The 21,645-nt window shown below is 36.7% G+C and overlaps 1 protein-coding gene across 5 annotated transcripts in view; it reads left to right on the plus strand.

Annotated features, from left to right (window-relative positions):
• Positions 1-21,645, plus strand: part of LOC124212453 (zwei Ig domain protein zig-8) — a 508,955-nt gene that overhangs the window by 407,188 nt on the left and 80,122 nt on the right. The window lies entirely within an intron of this gene.

The following is a 21,645-nucleotide window of genomic DNA, read 5'->3' on the forward strand; positions in this document are numbered from 1 at the left end:
GCGAAATTGTGTTATCGAATCGATGAAATTCTCGATATAAGAATATTGAAATATGGTTCATAATGACAAGCTTCGGAGAGAATGTGTTTATCACTATTTCTTCCTGTCTTTTTTCTTTCTCGGCCTGTTTATTTAATTGTATCGCTTCCGTATGATATGGTGAATATCTATTAATCCTTTCCTGCATACATTTTTCCTATTACATGTAATTCACTTGAAATTTTGCACACATGGGCTTTGGGTGTCACTAATTACGATCTGAACTCAAAATTCCAGAATTCAGTATGGCAGCTCCAATATGGCGGACAAGTAAAAACAACAATACGGAAAATTTAAAATAATTTTGTCCAATTTTTTGGTGTATATTAAGTTTGTGTAAGAGATGGCATTTGAATTTACATGGATATTAGCAGGAAAGCTTTTTTTCGTGGAAAAGTACGAATTTCAATCATTTGTTTAGATGTGATATTTTTGCAATAAATAAATAAATAAGTTTCATATTTTTTTTTTTTTTTAGACTTGGAAATATTTCAGGGATCGCGTGGAATAAAAAAAAAAAAAAAAAATCGCAGATGTAGTATCACAAAGATATCTTGTCTGTATGTGTAGGGAAACATACGGAAGGACTCGACGTTGGTTAAAAATAATTATCACACGGTTGTCTATAATTACGATGTATTCGAATATTTTACAAGATATGTTATTTAAAGTGTACGTACATGCAGGATATGTGTGGTCTATCTCACCGTCGCTTGCTAACTAACGCGAGAAGCCTCTTCACATATGTATGTCTCTTTCAATGAGGATAGCATGCGCGAGTGCGGGGGGTGGTTTATAACCACTTAGGTTTTCCTTCCCAGGACGTAGATAATTGTCTTCGAGGAACAGGGCCTTGCAATTTTTAAGTTAAGCAGACGCATGACTATCAGCGTTTTTACAGTGGCCCACGACCGTTAAAGACCCTTGGAAACTCATATATTAGTCTGGTCTGTACAAGCCCGTGTCTTATTCCGGCTAACTCCGTTCTGCTCGCTCTATTGCAAAGCCTCGTCTCTTTCACGGCACCATCAGGGCTGAACACATCTTATAAATAATCCCGAATAAATTAGGAAACATCGTTAGAATAGTTTGACAAGGAACAATTATTCCGATAATTGGAAATTTTTATTCTGGAATTATTGGATTCAGTGAATACTATAACGGTGCAGAAGATCAAACAAATCAGAATAGTATGCGAGTGAAACAGTTTGATGATGGGGATTTTATTAGAAATAAATTAGTAACAGGGTTACGAAGAATCCGTTCAATAAAAATTAACGCAACATTTTGAGTATTTAATCAGTATAATATTGAATCTTCTAGATTTGGAACCTGGAACTACGTACGTGATCAGTTTTTTTTTTTTAAATAATCACCTCGTAAGAATTTAACAAGAGTGAAATCGGCGCGGCAGAGTTACAGTGATCAAAGCCGTTAGCCTCGCCAATCGAACTAATAAATATGATTTATCAATTAAATCAAATATCAAAAAATATTTTCAATTTACTCGAGAAAACAGTCAATCAATAATAAGTAATCTTTCACAGCACAAAGTGAAGTTTTTCGTTAAATCATTTTGATACTCCTGGTTCAGCTTGGTAGTATTTGAAGAAACTGAGTTTCATTTCGCAGAACTTCCAAAATTGGATGTCGTCGGATAATTAGGAGACTTTGAATTCAATAAGTAGCGAACAATGCTATGAAAAAATGAAAAAAAAAAAAAAAAATGGCAACTTCTAAAAATTGGAAGACATCCGTTTCCCAAACATGATAAAATTGATCAACGTGTTTTACGAAAATGGTCAGGATTAGGTTAGGTTCCTGAGAGACCTCAGAATTAAAGTGTTTTCAAATCTCATTGCTAGTGTGTACACTATAAGGTATTCAAATGTCAAAAAAATCGAAAATATTGCCGTAAATAGTTGGTCGAAGATTCGTGGATCGACCCGTATATTAATGTTAAGATAACTGGGCCCAACATAACTTACCCGTGGTTGAAGAATTTATAAAAAAAAAAATGGCTACATAAAAGCTACATAAAAGAATGATCAATTTTACGTACCAAAAAACCAGGAGAGGCGTACTGGCATATGTTTCTAAAGAAAGGGTACTTCTGAATCTTTTTCAAAAGAAATATTGAAAAATTTGGGTAATTTGATCAAATTAACTTACACTGACAGGTATATGACTTCTTTTATTGTTACGTAATTCAGTGAAGAGAGATAACAGCTTCTGTATCATTTTTTGGCAACTACACAATCCTGTTTATGCAGTCTCCACACTTGCGCAAATGCGCGTATCTTTTATTGCATCCAACTCGCAAACATTGCACTAGTAGGATTCTTTTGGCTTCTTGCATTTATATTTGTCTTCCGATGGCTTTATTCAGTGCGTTCGAACTTTGAATGTTTCTTCGGAGACAATGGCCCACTTAGACCGTATTGGTTCCACCACGCATGAAGAAGAATGTTCTCGATAACTCGATAAAATCATGGTAATTAGAAAATCCTTTTACATGATTTGAGAGTAGGGTAAGCGTACTGATCGATAAGCATAATATCAAATTTAACAACAAAGTACTGACAATTACTCATCTACCCTTTTTGGTACAGCGTCTTATATACGAGACACCTGTTTTTAGTTATTCTTTCAAGTGTTATTCAAGAATTATTCAAGGTTTACATTCAATTTTCAAGATATCGTTATCATTTTTGACATAATTGGACTTCTAAGACGTGGATGTTGATGTCTCAACACTTTCATGCAATAGTGGTAAGTATAGTCCTTATCCACGCGAATTCTTCTTTTCTACACGTCCACATATTATGAAAATTGGTACGCAGGGGGTTTCGAGGTCACTGATCAGAATTTTACCAACAGATTTCGGAAATTTGAAAGTCCAACCCAGTGTGGAAGTTAAAAATTTGAAAATCGTTGGATTTCGCTGAACCACCGTACATCTCGTGTTGCTTATTGCACTTCGGTTGCGAAAAAATTTTCCAAATCCCATTCGACTCACCACTTAATGCGTTTTACAGAGTAAGCACGATTGCAAAATTCGGAATCAATTTCGAAAAGATTCAACAAGTCAGTGTCAACGTAACAAAGTTTGATTCAGAATAGGTTAGCAGTAGTAATTACTCTGCTTTTTAACAGCACTCAAAGTTCTTCGTTTCATCTAATTCTCCAATTTACGTACACTGAGGTTCCTATTCAATGTTTTCAGCACTAATCCAATCGACCCGACAATCATTGTGGGCGACAATGAAGTGAAGAGAAAAAAAAAAAAAAAAAAATTGCAGATTCTTTCCCGCCGTGAAGTTGGATTATCAATACAGGCACTCGTAATTCTTTATTTCTGAGATACGAAGGTTGGCTTCTTTTCTACGATTGATCTACAGACGCAATGCTTTTTTAATTTTAATATTACAGCCTGCGTTGGAATGAATCTGGAGATATCAGATTAACATATCTTCGAAGAACCAATCGCGAGATGTATATATAAATATATATGTATCGCATGTAGCATATTGGCCTCACGCTTTAGAGCGCGATATCCTGCAATTGGTTCTATCCAAGTGGGTCAATCACCACTTAGAGTATCACGTTAGATTTCGTTTTTTTTTTATCATCAGCTATAAGATGAAGGTTCAAATGGTGCAAGTTTTCACGGCGAAGATATCGCATCTCCAGTTTTCCGGCTTTCTCTATCGCATCAAACTGGAGAAGTTTAATACTAACGCTACTTATTTTTTTTATCTTTCATGGAACAAAAGAAACCAGAACTGTGAATAAGAAGCAACACCTAATGTTTTGTATTTCCGCTAACGCAAGTCCGTGGAAACCGAGGCTGAAAAATGTGAAACGGAAAGATACTTCTCAGGCCATTGCGGTGATAAATTAATCTTTTCTAGGATATGGAGACTCGGCGTTGGATTCAAGCCAACCTTGATAATACTTTTTCACTCTGAATTATGGAGCTGGAGTGAAATTTGTCTTCAAAGACTCTTTTCGAGTGGACTTTTGTGATCGTGCGAAGACCTCAAAATTAATTCGATCAAAATCGAGGGTAAAAGTAGATTTGAAATTTGGCAAAAATATTATCCAATTGGCAGGGTGTTCGATCTAAAAACTCATCCACCTTCTCTGCTGTAGAATCGTTAAAAAAAAAAAAAATATAGGCAATCCTGTGCACCACACCAGATTACACCGCGATTTCAAATCTCGTTGGTTTATGTATCGATATCGAAAAATCATTCCAGCAGCTATATACTTGTGGGGCACATTTTTTACATAATTCAACGGTACAGTAGTACTTCTTTCAAGTTGAAAATTTTTTTTTTATGCTGAATCTCAAGTGAAAAAATCATGAAATATATTATGTCGAAACATTACGATTTATGAATAATGGTTGTTATGTTCGCCGTCTCCACCCTATTGCAAATTCCTTATGGTAACAACAAAAAGTCATAGTTCACGATACAGTTAAACTTCGCTTTGTGAAAAATGTATTTTTATTCCTTTCGTTTTATTTTGTGTTCGGATGTTCTTTCTCAACCCAATCGATCTTCAAGGTGTCCGCCAAAAGCCAACATCGTCGAGAGATAGGAGGGGGAGGGGTGGGGATCATCACCTGAAAGCTGCTAAGATGGAATAATGTGTTCCACGGTCAAACTCAGCCGCCAGGTGACGCGATCGCTTCTTGATCTTACCAAGGGCAAAATTCAAAGTTAACTTTTGTCAGGAAACATCGTATTTATACAATGTGATTGTATAACAATCTGATAATCAACGAACTCCAGAAGATAATACGATATTTTATAGAACGTGCAGACGCAAGAAGTGTTGTGTATCAATACAATTTCATTAATATAATTGAGAACGATAATTAGTCTTATTTTCAATGTATACATTCTTACACGGTTGGGATTTCCACGACAGATAGAACCCAAGCAAAGTCAATTCTGAATAGTAAGGGCAAGAGTTCCACATTTGGTAAGATCATACTGCGCTGAAGGAACTACGCACCTAAATAATAAGATAATGTCAAAAAATAACTAAATAGTCAAAAGTACGTGACTTCCAGCGTGGGTTTTACCCATTTACAAAATACTCAGTTGGCTGCCAAATGTGGACGCTAGTCTACTTCGAGAGTACGAGTATATACGCAAAGGTGCGGAAACGTCGCGTGTTGTTTAACTTTGAGACATACCTGCATGTTCAAACTTCCCTTCCATGTACAAAATTTACACTCTTACAACCAACATTTCCGGTACAAATTCTTGACCAATTCTAAATTCCCGCCAATCACAATAATCGACCAATACGAAAACTTGACCAATCAGCAAACTCCTACACCCTCCGCGTTTCCAAAAATCTTCCAAATTCCTTCTTCGATCATCACCAAAAATTCAGTAAATATCAAATCATCGAACCATACCATTCAATTTATGCCCACATGTGTTTGCACAAATACAATTTGATTTCCCTCTATCATCATAAATGTAACTCTCTTAACATACTTTCAATGAACAGATTGCTCCAATTATCATGGCAAGATCACTACATTAGAATCCTACCGTGGATTTACATTTCGCTTCATTTTTCAGCGTACATTATACAATATATCAACCTTGTGCAAAATTGTGCCTTTGCTTGGTATATTTAATAGTATTTAATTAACTTACACCGATCGCGAACCTCTAACCTATTTCTCTCACGCTACAGTTTTGTGGACGCAGCGCATACACCATGTATTACTTTTACACTGCTCCTAATGTCCATCTAGGTAAAAGACGGCTATTTTCTTCAAAAGACCCCGCAGAATCCTTATGAAAATTGTCCCCAGGTCAAATTTGCACGATTTTTAGTACATTATAATATATACCTGTCCAGATTTTTTAATATCTATGGATTTCGTGATTTTCACGAATTATAAAACTTCAAGGGAATTTCAGGTAAGACATGCCACTACAAAAAAAGAAAAAAAAAAAAAAAAACAACTGCACGGTTCATTCTCTAAGGAAGCTGTGATTGATTCCAGCAATGCATTAATTCCATCCATAACCTCGCTGGTTTACTGGAAGGAGGTGCAACTGCAACGTCAGATTTTGCGTGAAGAACGAGAACCTCTGACTCTTGCAATAATCGACTTGTCTTGCTATTCAAGCGTGTGTGGAGGCTCTGTGAATCAGCTGTACAGTTTTTGAGTGATATGGTTAATCTTAGGTCCCCCTTGAAGCTTTGTAATTCGTAAGAAATCACGTAAGCCATAGATATCAAAAAAATTCATACACTTCCTTTCCGACGCCTATATCTCGGAAGCTAATGATTTTTGGGACTTGTGTCGATGAAAACAATTTTGATCAGGAGAATATGTACTATAACGTACTAAAAATGCAGCCAATTCGACCGGGAGCCAATTTCCGTAAGGGTTCTGCGGGGTCATTTATCCTGATTTTCGCTGACGTATTTCATTTTTTAATACAGCTCCCAACTTATTTTACCTCATATTTTGTGGACACAACGAATTCATTATTGTCAAGCAAGCTACCGTTTGAAACAAATACATTATCCACCCAGGACCAAGGTAGAAATTTAACGGCATCATGCGCACAAATCAAGAATTCTATTTACAGCCAACAAAATTACCACTCCACAAAAGTTCCCAAAATTGACTTATACCAAATCTTTAAAATTTCTGCGTTTCCTAAACAATTATATCAACATCTCTTTTCCGTGATTGGGAACATCTATGCCTGCTCGTGCCACGACTCTGAAGACACGTCAAATATAATGATGAATCAATGTCAATTGATCACACCAAAAAAAAAAAAAAAATCTAATTTTTGAAATACCACCAGCAACCATTCCATGCAGAAATAAATTTGGCATCGACCCTGATTCGTTTGATTCCATGAGACATCAACTTTGTAAGATTTTTTTAGACAACAATTTTGACCTACCGTACCGAATTAGCATATGAATAAAATAGGAACTCGCCCCTCCGATTCGATTAGATATGCACTTTTATCCCTTCCGAACATACATTTTTGAACTTAATATTTTGGCCTGAATTTTCTAACCGGGGGGGGGGTTGGGCTGATCATGAATTTAAAATCGGAATTTAATGATTTCTACATCCGAGATGGCGGATCCAGTATAGTGGTTGTAAAATTGAAAAACTATCAAAATTCGATGATTTTGACTCAAATTTGTTACTGGGGGGGGGGGTTGGGATTATAGGAAGTAACGAAAATCACTTGAAGTTGTAAACAAACTGTGATAAGGCTAGGACATGGAAATTTTTGAGGTCGCATATTAAGCATCGAATGTGACTGTCGATGAAAGAGTTAGGAATTAGATTTAAAAAAAAAGAGGTAAAAAAAACCAGTAAAAAGGTAACGAGGAAGTTCTCTCAATATCCCTGCATTATTTCGTCAAATCGGTTGGCGAATTTCAGCAACGGTGATGTTTTATATAAAATAACGCAACGAAATGCAGGCCATATTTTTACCATATCCGCACACGTTACCTCACATAAAAAAAGACAAATTCAACCGCGAGATTCAGCCGTTTATACGAGGTTAACTTTTTATGGCTGTGAATACAGCTCCAAGGTTAGTACCCACGTCTGCACGTATAACAAAATCACGTTCGTATCGGCGACATCACAGTTTATACCGTAATATCCCTCGCCAATAATCCTGCTAAATATTTTACGTAGCTGAAGGTATTAAATAACTAATATTTCTCGAGAAATAAACGAGAGAGTTGTGATCTTATTGATTGACTATGAATAACACTGAATGAGGGAGAAATATTAATTATCATAGCTTATAAAGGGTATTTTTTTCGTCTTATAGATCTACTTCAAGTGAGTCGTGACGTTTGCACTTTTTAGCTGTTACACCACAGTTGTTCCTTTGTGAGAAAAAAAAAAAATAAAAAAAAATTTGCAATACTCTCAAAATTTCTTTGAAAACTCCGCTTTTATCTGTTGTTCGGAACACTTCTCGGAAGAAAATCAAACGTCGTTAAAAAAAAAGAAAAAGAACAACCAAACAAAGAAACTCATCAAACCAAGAAGTTTTCAGCTCGCTACATTTTACTAAAAATATCGTATAATTTCGTGTTCTGCAGAGAATATTCAATATCCATGGCGATTGTAAGAATATTTCTATATGAAACTCTGCGAAATTTGTCTAAAAAACTGCAAAATTTCTGTGCAATTCAATACACTTTAAACTTAAATCTAATACAATACATTATACGCGTCTACTGTACATTTATAACTCTAACATGGAAATACATAAGAAAGGTTCCCCGTAACTTATATGATATTAAATTTGAAATATCACACCGGTTGCGAAAAAAGGATGTAATATGTCATGTTAAGATTCTACTCTGAAAAAAAAAATAACTATGAGAAATAGCAATTATTTTGCTGTAAAATTTTTCCAACTATTAGCTCAACACCTCCGGTATGTCTGGTTTAATTCCACGATGAGTACAAGTTTCACACAAATTGAGTTCGGACCGAAAATTTTTAGATTTTCACAATGGAATTTTCAAAATATTTTATTTGGTTGCGGAATATCTTTTTTCCAACGACAGGAGATGCAGAAAATTCGAAGTAAGACATGCGATCGAAAACAAGTCAAAAATTCATCGACGTGTTCTTTGTAAGCGGTAGGGCCTAGAGGTTTATATTTGGAGGATTTTCGTATCTCAGTACACATGATGTTACTCCGAAATCGTGGCCAAATCGAATTTTTCGGACGTAACAGCTTACATACCCATAATTTGCGGAATGTGGCATATAATGTAATAAATAAATATATTAATACAATAAATTCTATTTCACGCACAGGATTTATGTGACGAACCGATTGGAGTGTATTCGGGCATCCCAAGTAGACTGTGAAAATATTATTCTCCTCTTTAAGAAAGCAAGTCCGTGGTACATTCTTTTAGAATTTCATAAGCTGGTAAAGCATCAAGATAAGAGCCGGTGAAATAAAATTATCTGATGATCCTGTTGAGGCGCCTGAGTATATTACAGCAGCCAAATATACCTTTAAGGTACAGCTTTCAGGCACTTACCTGCATACATGGAGGAAAAGGAATTCTTGCACCAACAAAATACATTTTGTTGGACTCCATTCACTTCAATCTAGTATCTTATCTATGCCTTATTTGTTACAAACTCGATGACTTCAATTCAACAATTCCGATTTAGTTAGTTTGTCAAAATGATTTTGTTGAGCAAATTCCTTGATTCAACACAAGCCTTTCTTGTTACGATCAAGTGAAGTATTGATTCGAATGAATCTGTTCATGTGTTTCCGATATTGAGTCAAGTAAATATCATTTCATTTGAAGATTACGTATTATTCCTCCAAGTCGCATGCTCGTTGGCAGAAACAATTAGGTACTTCAAATAAAGTAAGTACATAGATCTATCCAACAAAAAAAATTTACATCGATTGAATTCCATATTTCGTTGATATAGCCAGAGCTTGTTTGGCGTAACTGGTTGAATCTGTTGCACTAAGTTGCTGACGAGGTAAAAGAAACACTACCAGCTTTGAAACAAGTGGAGATCACATTCGTCGTAATCATCAGTATACCGTTACTACAAACGGTCACTAGGTGGTGAACTCTCTCGCTTCGGAAATAGCTTCAGAGATCGTTATGAAGCCGGGTAGTCGGCTAGGAAGGCAGACACGGATATCGTAAGATAAAGTTGGCATGAGACCTCTTACAAATGACAGTAAGCATAATACCAAGTTATTACTCATCGAAATTGATATCGGCGACGAATAAACAAAAACTATTGATACACGATCAATTTATACTTCTACATATACAACAATAAGTTTTCGGATTTTCTCCATGAAATATCGCGTATGGCCCACAAAATTTTGAGCCAACAGAGTTATAAATGACATCATTCAAAGAATACGTCTTGTGTACTTGAATAACTCTGATGTTCAGTTGATGCTAAAGATTTTTTGCACCAACTAATTCATCACGTGCTTTAAGCATTGAACTCTTCGCTGAATGAAACATGAATTTAAAACAAGCTCAATTTGCTGTGATACAACAATTTCACATTCTTAAAACAACTCGATTCAGGCGCGTTGAATGAAATTTTTGGTCATTTCAATCACACATTTTCTTGATACAAAATATACATTATCGCAAGGAATTCACACTGTTATTATTATCTTGATTAAATCGATAGTCAGCAGGATCATTCAAAGGCTTGATTCAATCCTACATCAAGTTGTCACAAGTATTTCGTCCGCCAAAAGTATTCTGTTGAATTAAGTAAGTATCGTGTTCGGTGCATTTGACAACAGTATTTAGTCGAATCAAACGAATATCACTTTCCTCAAACAATCCTTTCCCTCCGTGTATTACATTAGCGGAAAAGCACGTATGGAGGTATTTGATTCGAAATTAACAATGGAAATTTTTTCCTCTTGGACGCAGTAACGATTGAGTTTAGTTTACAACCAACCGTGAGCCGTTCGACTTCCACGATAAAAGTTATATTATTACGTAGAGTACACTGCAGTCTGGGCGCGATTGTACGTGCAATCTCTTTTCCGCCTTCAGCTACGAATATGTGCACACACGGTATTGCTAGCGAATCGTCTTGACAGAGGCCGATCGTTTTGTTCAGGAGAATTGCCAATGTTTGTATATGGAAAGCCGAGTGTTGCATGCGCATTGCATTCCTTGATTATTCACCGCCCGTTCATTGCTCACGTCGCGCCGTGATCGTGAAGCGAGACGACGTGACGGCAGCCACAGGATCGTTTTAATATTCACACCAGTCACAGCCTCTGTTTTTTAGACCATTTTACGACTTCTCTGTTCTTTTTCGCCGGTGACGAAGACATCTGCTAAAGGAGACGTGAGCGCGCTGATGAATAAAATTAACAAATTTAACGACAATCATTTTACCTTATTTCTTTAGTCCAATCTTCCGCCTTTTTATCTCTTCTTCTTCTCTTTTTTTACGATAAAGATTTATCACCCAAATTTGAAAGAATAACCTTCAAGTATTTTATGTTATTTTGCGGAAATAATGTTTTACAACAGTCAATATATAACGATTAAAAATTTATAATAATTCGAGAAAATATGTCACCTCAAAATTACGATCGGAACTTTGTAATTATAAGCTGTTACATAACATTCGAAATGAAATTGATGGAAATTAATTAAGACTTGGTAATAATGGTTACTGTCGAATGAAGTCATATAATCATGGTATGGGTATAATTAAGTACCTTAGTTCAGAATTTGACAATACCGGGTGTCCCATTTTAAAGTACCACCTGATTTATTTCGAAAAAGACTGCTCTGATCGAAAATTGACTCAAGTGAAACTTCTAGGGTTCGAAGGGGGACGTTCGAAAAAAAAATTGTTTTCAGTCTCAAATTCAAAATGGCGGCGCTACGATGGCAGACATGTTTTTTTTTAAATGGGAACATGACTTTTTTCTTCTACCAAAAAATTCATCACATCAAAACTAACAACTTTTGCATGATCGTTTTTCGGATTAAGTCCGTAATTTTTGAGTTAGAACGCAATTTTTGACTATTTCAGCGCTATCCAGGATGTACTACGAGGAGGTAAAGTCTTAACATCCCATGTGTAAATGTGTGTGTGTGCGTATGTGTGTGTGTTCATGTGTGTATAAAACACTCGCAAGGATCAGGTCTCTGCGGCTCGTCACTTCCGCAGTATTGTTGGACTCCAAACCCTCCTTGTAGTGTGTGCGTGTGTGTGTGTGTGTGTGTGCATTCTTGCATGCGCGCAAAACTTTGAACCCTTCTTAAAGATGTTCGAATATCCCACCATTCATGTTCAAACATGCCTGAGCCCTTCTCTCAAAACCGTCAACTGTTCTTAGTAGAACTTCTCTTGAGATCACTCGGCAGGCTGCTCTGATTCGTTCCATCATATTCTCTCGCGTTCTTACCTCCTCGTGGTACATCTTAGATAGCGCTGAAATAGTCAAAAATTGCGTTGTAACTCAAAAATTACTGACTTCACCCGAAAAACGGTCATGCAAAAGTTGTTAGTTTTGATGTGATGAATTTTTTGGTAGAAGAAAAAAGTCATGTTCCCATTTAAAAAAAACATGTCTGCCATCGTAGCGCCGCCATTTCGAATTTGAGACTGAAAACAATTTTTTTTTCGAACGTCCCCCTTTGAGCCCTAGAAGTTTCACTCGAGTCAATTTTCGATCAGAGCAGTCTTTTTCGAGATAAATCAGGTGGTACTTTAAAATGGGACACCTGGTATATCTAAACAGCAAAAGAATACTTTTGTAGCTTACACAAGAAAAAAATAAAACTTTTGCTTATAACAAAACTACAGCACTAAAACAGAGCTTCATGAGCTTAAGAAATCTCAATTTCTACAACAAAATATCCATAAATTTTCACGAAACGTGCATAGCAATTTTGGCCGACTTCGTATGAGTACCTATCCCTCAAGAAAACACAATAAAAGCTGAATAGTGTTTTTCGATACTAGTGCGCGAAGGTGACAATGCCCGCACGAGTGTGGCGCATTCACACGAGTTAGGTATTGCCAACTTTCGTATGTGTATCGAACTCCATTTTTTGTTACACCTGTAATGGAAAGTCCGACATAAGAAAATGAAACCAGTCAAAGAATGAAAAAGTCCGAAAATCTTGAAAAAACGGATTTCTAACAGACCACTCTGCGTGGCGTTGAGGTCCAGGGACAAAGCCCATGGTGAGGTCCAGGGATAAAAGCCCGACCACCTTTTTCTCACACTGCTAGCAATGTGCGAAGGTTTTTTTCTTACACCGCTAGCAATGCGCGAAAGTTTTTCCCGTACATATGCATAAAAGACTACTTTCAGTGCTTGTAAATGGTGCATAAAAGTTGACTTTCCACGTAGGTATCGCAAAAAAAAAAAAAAATCGTTCTGCTGTTCCCTTAAACGAGAAGAGCAATTGAAAATAAAACATCTGTTGATTGGTTAAGTTGACGTTGAGTGCTATCTCAAACTCTGATACAGAACTCCTCTGATCATGATGAAATTTCTTTGGGCTTCAAAGCTTAGCACGGTTGAAAGATGCAAGGATAATCAGGCGTACTTGAATTTCGTCTCAATTGGATTAAACTCCGATTCTACGTGTATATCTGTAGTTTCTAAAGTTTTCCAATTAAAGTTCACTCCAACGAGCGACAGAGGTGCGTTGGTTGTTGATAGCTCCAGGTGTTTCTAGATGTTGATACACGCGCCGGTGTGGAAAATTAGTTGGACATTATTGCAAATGAACCAAATACCACATGTGAGCCTTACCGAGGGTTCCATTATGAAAAATTTCCGGTTGTCGCAAAAAACTGGGGTCAGATTACAATATATTTATCCGCCAAAAACATTACTGGCTGGACTTGCCTAAATATTGCTTACAGGTGTATATGTAGCTAATTATGTAGCCTTCATTTGTCCATTCACGGTCCTTTTTTCTGGTATGACGGGTCCTAATCAAAACGACACATCTCAACCTCAAAAAATGTACCTTGGTAGAAGACTCGGTACATTTTTTCATTACGAATCAGGATTTGAGAGGAAGTAACGCTCTGATTATTGGATATCTTATTGTTAAAGGATTCTGTCAGCTCACTATTCAAAGTGCTGAATGTTGCCGCAACCGCTACATCAAGTAACTTTTATCAACAGTAGCTATCTTAACGGTATCTGTTTCCAACTATGGAAGTTCGCTAAACAGTAGTAATAATTGATAATCAATGGTCATATTGATGGTGTTATTGATACGTAGAATCTGTATTGATTTTCTTCACTTGTACTATGCGCAACTATTCCAAACCGAACAAGTGCTTCTGAAAAACTGAACAATAGCAATTAGCATTTGTTTGGTGTTGAGAGATTATAGGCTCAGAAAAAGCGAAATTATTAGCCACTCCAATAATTTTGCAAAATAAATATACTTTTTGAATGATCAGCGGATACTGTTATTTGTTTATGGTAGTGGTATATGTTATGCGTACAATCCTAAAATTTTAGCCCTTAATATCGAAAAATGGCGGAGTAATGAATATTTTTCTGATAAAAGCCATTTTTGCTGAATTTTCCCATCTATGAGCAGTTTTTAGAACGCCATCTATAAATTGACCAATAAAAATCATTATAAATGTTGAAGAACTCTTCAACAAACATGAAACAATCGGTTAGAAGTGTTAAAACACCCATATATGTCTTGTAAAACTAGGTTTTTCAGCGTGGAGTAATGAGTTACCCCATGTGGCCGCTAAGGGTTGAAAAAAGATCAAACCAAGAGAGCGAGAAGACAAGCTGGCGCAATTTCTTGATCCACCTGCTGCATGATAGGTTAGTGGATAGGTATAACTTCTTTCAAGAAATTGAACAAATAAGTGGCGGAAATAAGAAACGGATATGGAAAGAGCGGCGAAAGGATACCTCCGATCAGGGGGGGGGGGGGAGGGGGGGACAAAATTGTTCACAGTCGAATGGCAACGGGATCCCCACGATGCCACACCTGCGGATCTCTTCCTTTTCCCCTCGCCACGCTGAGTCCTTACACATATATCAGATCCATCTTGATCTGTAAGTGCACCTCTCCTCTAGTCCCTTGGCTCCATCCTGTGGACCGATTCGAAGTTCCTGCCCGCTTCAAGAGAAGATCACTCGGTTCAAGCCGGCATACATACATATTTTGAAACGCTATACCTAGACTGAGTTCCGACGGTCGTATGATAGCTTATCCAGATCCCGTGCTTGCGAATGAGATATAGCAACCAAACAAAAGCTCCTGGTAGGGATGTCACCAGGCTGGGGCAACCGTGGCAATGTCCCGGGGCCCCCGAGTTAAGAGGGCCCCCCAAGACAGGGAGGGGGGGGGGGGGGGAGGGTAAAAATGATTTCTTAATATTGTGCGATGCATTCCGCAAAGGTTTGGTTATAGTTCATCAGTTTGCCATCACATGCCAGCATGGCATTTTAGCCAAACTAACATCTTGTCAGCGTGCTTCTGATATTTTTCATTTTAAATACTCATTTCAATTTCATATTGTAACGGTATTGATGATTATAGCGACTTTATGGTCAAAAATGTCAAATATCTTCATTGGATAGATGGTGATTTTATTTTAGAATGGATAGACTGCCTGAGTCGAATATCTTACTGATTTATTGGGAGAAAATTTATGAAGTATGGGAGGGGAGGCTTCAGAAAAATATGTTTCATTAGTCATCCAGGAGGGCCCAATTTGCGTCCTTGCCCTGGGGCCCCTAAATGCCTAGTTACGCCCCTAGCTCCAGGGCTTGTGCGGTACTGCCGATCTGCGTGAACGTTTACTGCGTGATACATCTACGTACGTGTACATCTATTTCGTGGCATTTGTGCCTGCAGCATACCTGTATCGTGTGACGCTGATGTATACTCGCTCTACTTACGGGCTGCTAAGTCCGGAACGGAAGTTATCCAACGTACAGAATGCTTTGCTTCCATGCGTAGTATACGAGTTGTGCCCTGCAGGCTATTTTGTGATACCGTAATATTTTGAGACCGTATGTTTGTAACAAGATTACATGAAACTAAGATAATAGAAACGATTATGTCAACAATATGTTTGATATGGCAAGAGACAGATGGCAGGAAAATATATATAGAGAGAGAGAGAGTACGAGGAGTGTGAGTGAAAGGCGGGTGAAGTGTACAGCGAGAGAGCAAGAGAGTAGTAGAGGGTTGACGTTAAAGGTATTAAGATGAGAGGTGGAAGAGAGTATGGAGAGAGTAGAGAGAAAAGAGTTATGTGTGTGAGTCGAGATATAGAAGTAAGAGAACGAGAAGACATGTTAAATTACTGGATTTAATAATCCTGCGTCTCTAATTTATCGTCGTATTGTTGATGTATTGTTATCGTGAATATGTATGTATATAATTTGTTTTTTTTACCGACTGCCGAGTGGAATTGAATATTTTTTCCCATAAAAACAAAAAAAATAAAATAAATAATAATTATAAATAAATAAATAAATAAATAATTTTACATTATCTAGACCATTCCATACTCTCACCTAACAAACGTATTGTCGATTGTATTTTTCAAATATTTTCATTCTTTAATTTTTCGCAAAACCAACGTAATATAAATGGTTGAGTACAATTCATTTTTATACATACATTTTTTTTTCAACTTGCTTATTATGATAAATCTTCAACAGTTTTGGAAAATGTAGCTAACAATCGAATTGTATGTCGTTGCATATATCGCGGCCAGAGAAAATATCTAGCAATATCGTAAATGTTTTCATCGATCATGCTGTCTTCAAAAAGCGCATTCATAATTATATCGTTTAATGGTTGCAATAATATTTTCTTTGATCTCGGATGAATTGTACATGCAGATCAACTTCTTTATTGTCATCTGTTACGATGCGACTGTGGTCTGCAAGTGTTATAAATCAATTGACACAAATTCGTTATACTTCAACGAAAACGGTGATTGAATACAATCAAAATTCAATAATTTCACGAGGGTCTTATAAAAGAAGAATAGTATTCGAGATTTAATTTCGTGAAATACTGATTTCAGATTTCTCTCAACGATAGGATATAATTTCACAGGAGTGAAGTCAAATTAGGACATTTAGAAACGATTTCACTTCGGTCGATGGAATAAAATTTCAACTCACTCCGAATATTTAGATTGAAATAACGTAGAACGATGTTCCAAACGTAATTCATCAAACAAGTATGCTCGTAAGTAAAGTTCTATCGTAATTGTGTGAGTACCCTCCCAACATGAAATGTTACCCGAATGCTTCTCTCTCGACTGGCTATTTGAAATGATTCAAATTCCATCACGTTGAATTTGTTTCGTCAATGTGCGCTATTTTTTCAAATCAGAATAATCTGAAATACAGTGAACTGTAGTAAAATGTAACGCTCACTCACATTTTCCAAACATAACTGTCTCATTTTCAGTCCCATTCTAAAGCTCAAAAATAGTGGACCACTTTGAAAATTTTACAAGATACCTACTCGAAATGTTGACTAACGAGATCCTTGTGTGATGACAATATAAATACAGATAAGCGACAGTTTAACCAATTTAATAAGAAATATTAAGATAAAAAAAAAAACCCAGCCATACATTTTTCCACACAAATGAAATCACATAGCTAAATCAAACGCACGTTACATTTAAAATTCCTCAAAGTTTAATTTGAAACTGGTGATGTTCACTATTCGTTAATGCACAGATTATAATGTTTTCAAAATCTAAGCTGAAATTACGCGAAACCTTCTACTCTGAGGAGCCTACGGATAAAAAAAAAAAATGTTATCGATACTGTAAAAGATCAAAAATATAAGAAGGCTGCTTTGTGGTATACATTTCTTTGAACGGCTTAACCGCATCGCTAATACTAGATTTATATCACGAACAATGGAATATAATATACTTCCCATGATATAATCAACGCGTCTTCCAGTTTTCTAGTTTACGTTATTGACACGTGAAAATGAAAAAAACTGCAGTTCGTGTGAGAATAATAAATCAACTGAGAATATAAATGTCGAAAACCATTATATTGTGAAACAAAGAGACAAACTCGGTCTTTTAAAGCCGTGCATAAGTTTGCAAAATGAGCCGTAGGTGAGACGAAGACGAGTATTGCAAATACGCGAGGTGAAAGGATCGTTGCCTCCTTGTTGCATACGATTCTTGATATAACGAGAGTATATTACGCGTTTTTCACGAAGCACGAAATTGAGGTTAGTGTCGCGTAATGTCAGGTTTGTTCGCGACAGCGCATGCGCGCAGTACAGAAAAGACCACTTTTAACTTCTAGGACTTGAAAGTGGTCTTTTCAGTACTCCGCGCATGCGCATTCGCAAACTCATTCGACCATTATAGAAACCGTACCAGATATGTGTGGAAAACAAGCATGGAAAAATGCGTAAAATATGCTCACGATATATGAATAATCTCTTTCATTTCCCAGTGGGTTTTGAAAAAACAAGATTCCCAAACTTCTTTAACATCTAAACATTTTTTCTCATCAACGCAGTTCTGTGTCTGCCTTCAAAGAATTCGTTAAAACCAAGCTGTATTATGATTACGTTGAACTACTGATATAGGTAAGTAGGTATACATGGATCGAAATTGGAGTCAGCAAAACAAACTGCCACGCGGAGTTTCAAATTTTCGAATATCTGTGTCGATGGTTAAGGGAGTATAAACATTTCATGGGCTTCTCTGGCAGGCAGGATGAATTAGACCAAGAAGAGCACCGGGCAACTATCAGTCAAACACTCATCTTAACCTTTTGCTCTGCAAGTACATGTCCTTATCCCTACACATATTTGTGTCCGTGACAATCTTGTGCTGTATGTGTGTAACACAAGCTAACCAGGAGCCTACTCTTATAACAGGGTGGCGATAATTGTACTGATACCAACGATTGATTATCCACTGATAATTCAAGTAAAGTTTGTTTCTTTTTCCACGTTTATTATACTCGGATTTGACACTTCTTAAGTTGCTGCTGCTTACCGTATGCTGCTTTATTTTCTCTATATTATTTTATTGTTATTCTCGTAGGTGAGTAGACCCCTTATTGCCCACCAGTCACCGTGACGATTACCTTAAGGTCATGTAGTACTCCCACCCTTACCAACCGAGCAAACTCACCGTTTTGCTTCCTATCTTAAATAAACAAACGAACGAAAGCTCTCAAATATGCACTTCTTGGCGCCCCGAAGTGCGGAGAATGTGGGAATAGTTACGCGTGTCAAAAGAACCACACTTTTTTTGACGTTTTTCGGGATATGAGTAACTTTCTTGAACTCCGTTACAAAACAGCGATGCAGTGTCGAAATTCGAACCCTTTCCGTTGTTTCGTTTATTTAGTATGGGAAGAAAAATGGTGAGTTTGCTCGGTCGGCAAGGGTAGGAGTAATACACTTATTCTATTTTTAGATTTTTTTAATTATGACGCTCGTAATAGCTCATTTGTCATCCTCTACGGGGTTGATTTTCGGTAGTCTGGCTCGTACGAGTACACACTGATGTATATAATATAGATTGTATATCAGGCACGTAAGTGGTATTTTCAGTAAGTGGAGCCTATAAGCAATGTGGTGTTCAGCATGAAGCACGCATTAGATAATGTGCTGCTCTACGCAGGTCGGTACCGGTATGTGTACACGGTTATGCATAAAACATGAATACGGGACTATGCTTGAATTAGAATGATGTACTTGGGTCGGCCGGCTCTGAAATTAGGCCAATTTCAAGCTTATACGAGGCAAGGGTCACTCCGGATACAGATAAACTGCGAATGATGTTAGGCACGCCAAACCTCGCTAAAATAACTGAGTTTCCTCAAAGTTGAGCGCAGTGTTAAATACGCCTGGTAAATTGGCGATTACAAATCGAACCGGAAAAAAAACGACTACGTATTTTTTTTAATCAATCAAAACCTTTGTTGCGCAAAGTAAACGTGAAAAGAAAGAAACGAGTAGTTTTCCATCCGTCAAAATATTTTTATCGAAAATCATACAAGTGCATCTGTTCAACTTCACGATTATTAGCTCCCGTTCTATCCAACGCGAAGCATTTGAAACAACGCATTTATTAAGGGGTTACGCCATCCTGGACAATTTGAAAGATTCTTTTTTTTTTCACATTTTTCCAAAGTTTGTACTTTCCAGAATATCTTGAGCCAAGGTTGAAACACTGTAAGTGTGGCTCGAAAAGAGACGCTGTATGTGCCAGTAATCACAGACTGAAGGTAAAATTGAAAATTCACTTTTTATCAGACATAAAACGCCTACTGCATAAACGCGTACTAGTATTTTGAGTTTTTCTCGAAATTACGTTTTATCAGGGCGACGATAGAAAAAAATAAAAAAATATCAAAAAAAAAAACTGCATGTCCGATTTACTTCAAATTTGTTACACATATTCTTCATAAGATTAGCCGAAGTATGGCATAGGATTTTTGCGATACGCTTAACCATTTGTTGATAGTAAATTTTTACTATGCTTAATAAATAAATAAATGCTTAGTGGTTGAAATGGAAAAAGTTGGCAAGACCGATTATATGTAGTGTTATAAACTTTCAATAATATTCCAGCTTTTAAGCTATCATCTCACTTACGCATGATAAACGAATTATAATGATTTTTAATCACAAATTTAGAAATTACTTAAGCAAATCGTAGCATCCCAATGAATAAAAGTATAATTTATGACATTCCTTAAAATTTTATTAAATAACGATTTATCTATGAGAATAGATGTTGTTGTTACACGATTGTGCAATATTCAATGACACGTTCTTTCTATTTAACACATTAAAACCCAAGAAAAAACTGTGTCAGATAGCATTAAATTAACTACTGGATTTTAATGGGTCAATAACGTATCAGACATATGCATTTTTTCCTAGGTGGGGGGGAGGGGCCGGTTACGGGAGTGATCTCCAACTTTATTTTCTTGTTACAAAATGTACTATTTTTTGTGACAGAGTACGATCTACGCATCCTTTTCGAAAATTTTCGTAATTTTCGAAACAATCCAACATTTGAATTGTTGCAATGTGAAATTTGAATGTTTAATTTTTTTTTTTCTGCTAATTCCGGCATTTTCCAAATTTGATGAAAACATGAGGCTTGAAACATCACATGAAACTGCGAAACATGTATTTTTTTAGGACTGAATCTCGGTGTGATGTTCTTTTTTTTTATAAATGAGGAAATGATGCACGATGCACAGGTTACATGTGATAATATCCCATAACTTTTAAAATAATAACCCACAATGATAGTATCGTGAGACAATGCCTCCTGGCGTCAAAACGTCATGAGACGAAATAACCGTAGACAAAGACATCTCACGGCAAAACATCACGAGACAAAAACATTTCATAACAAAACGTCAGGGGACAAGGTGACCCTGTCTGCGTCGTATGAAGTTTGTTGGTATGCAGGCCCGGCGACTTATGAATTTTTCAGGTATGGAGTTTGGGGGGGGGGGGGTCAATTTTTAACAGTAGCCATATGTATTACACATATTTTAAATTTATTTTAAATAAATATAAATTATACATAAATAAATTATTTATGTATATTCGATATCTCTCTGTATGAATATATGATAGTCGATTAATTGGTATATAGGACACAGGTACACGCAAGCAAAACTAATAGGGTTGGGATAACCGGCTAATCCGGCTATTGTAAACAGTAAACATAGTAACCAGCGCTCCGATAGAGTAAAATTTGTACTCTACATTAGAGATACAGTATCGTTAATCGGTATGGTAGATTTCTGATTTCTCCGATATTTCCAACTATAGCATTAATGTGGAAAAAAATTTCCTCAAATTCCCAGGTATGGAATTCCATACCTGAGAAATTCCAGGTATGGTTCAGTCTGTACCATCCAGATGAAAGTCGCCGGGCATGTTGGTGTGCACGGGATCAGTGGGGTGTTCTCACCTATCCTAACCCAGAATATCCCACGACTCGTAAATTTTAACACTGGT

This window comes from Neodiprion pinetum, chromosome 2, assembly GCF_021155775.2.
Source record: "Neodiprion pinetum isolate iyNeoPine1 chromosome 2, iyNeoPine1.2, whole genome shotgun sequence".
NCBI lineage: Eukaryota > Metazoa > Arthropoda > Insecta > Hymenoptera > Diprionidae > Neodiprion > Neodiprion pinetum.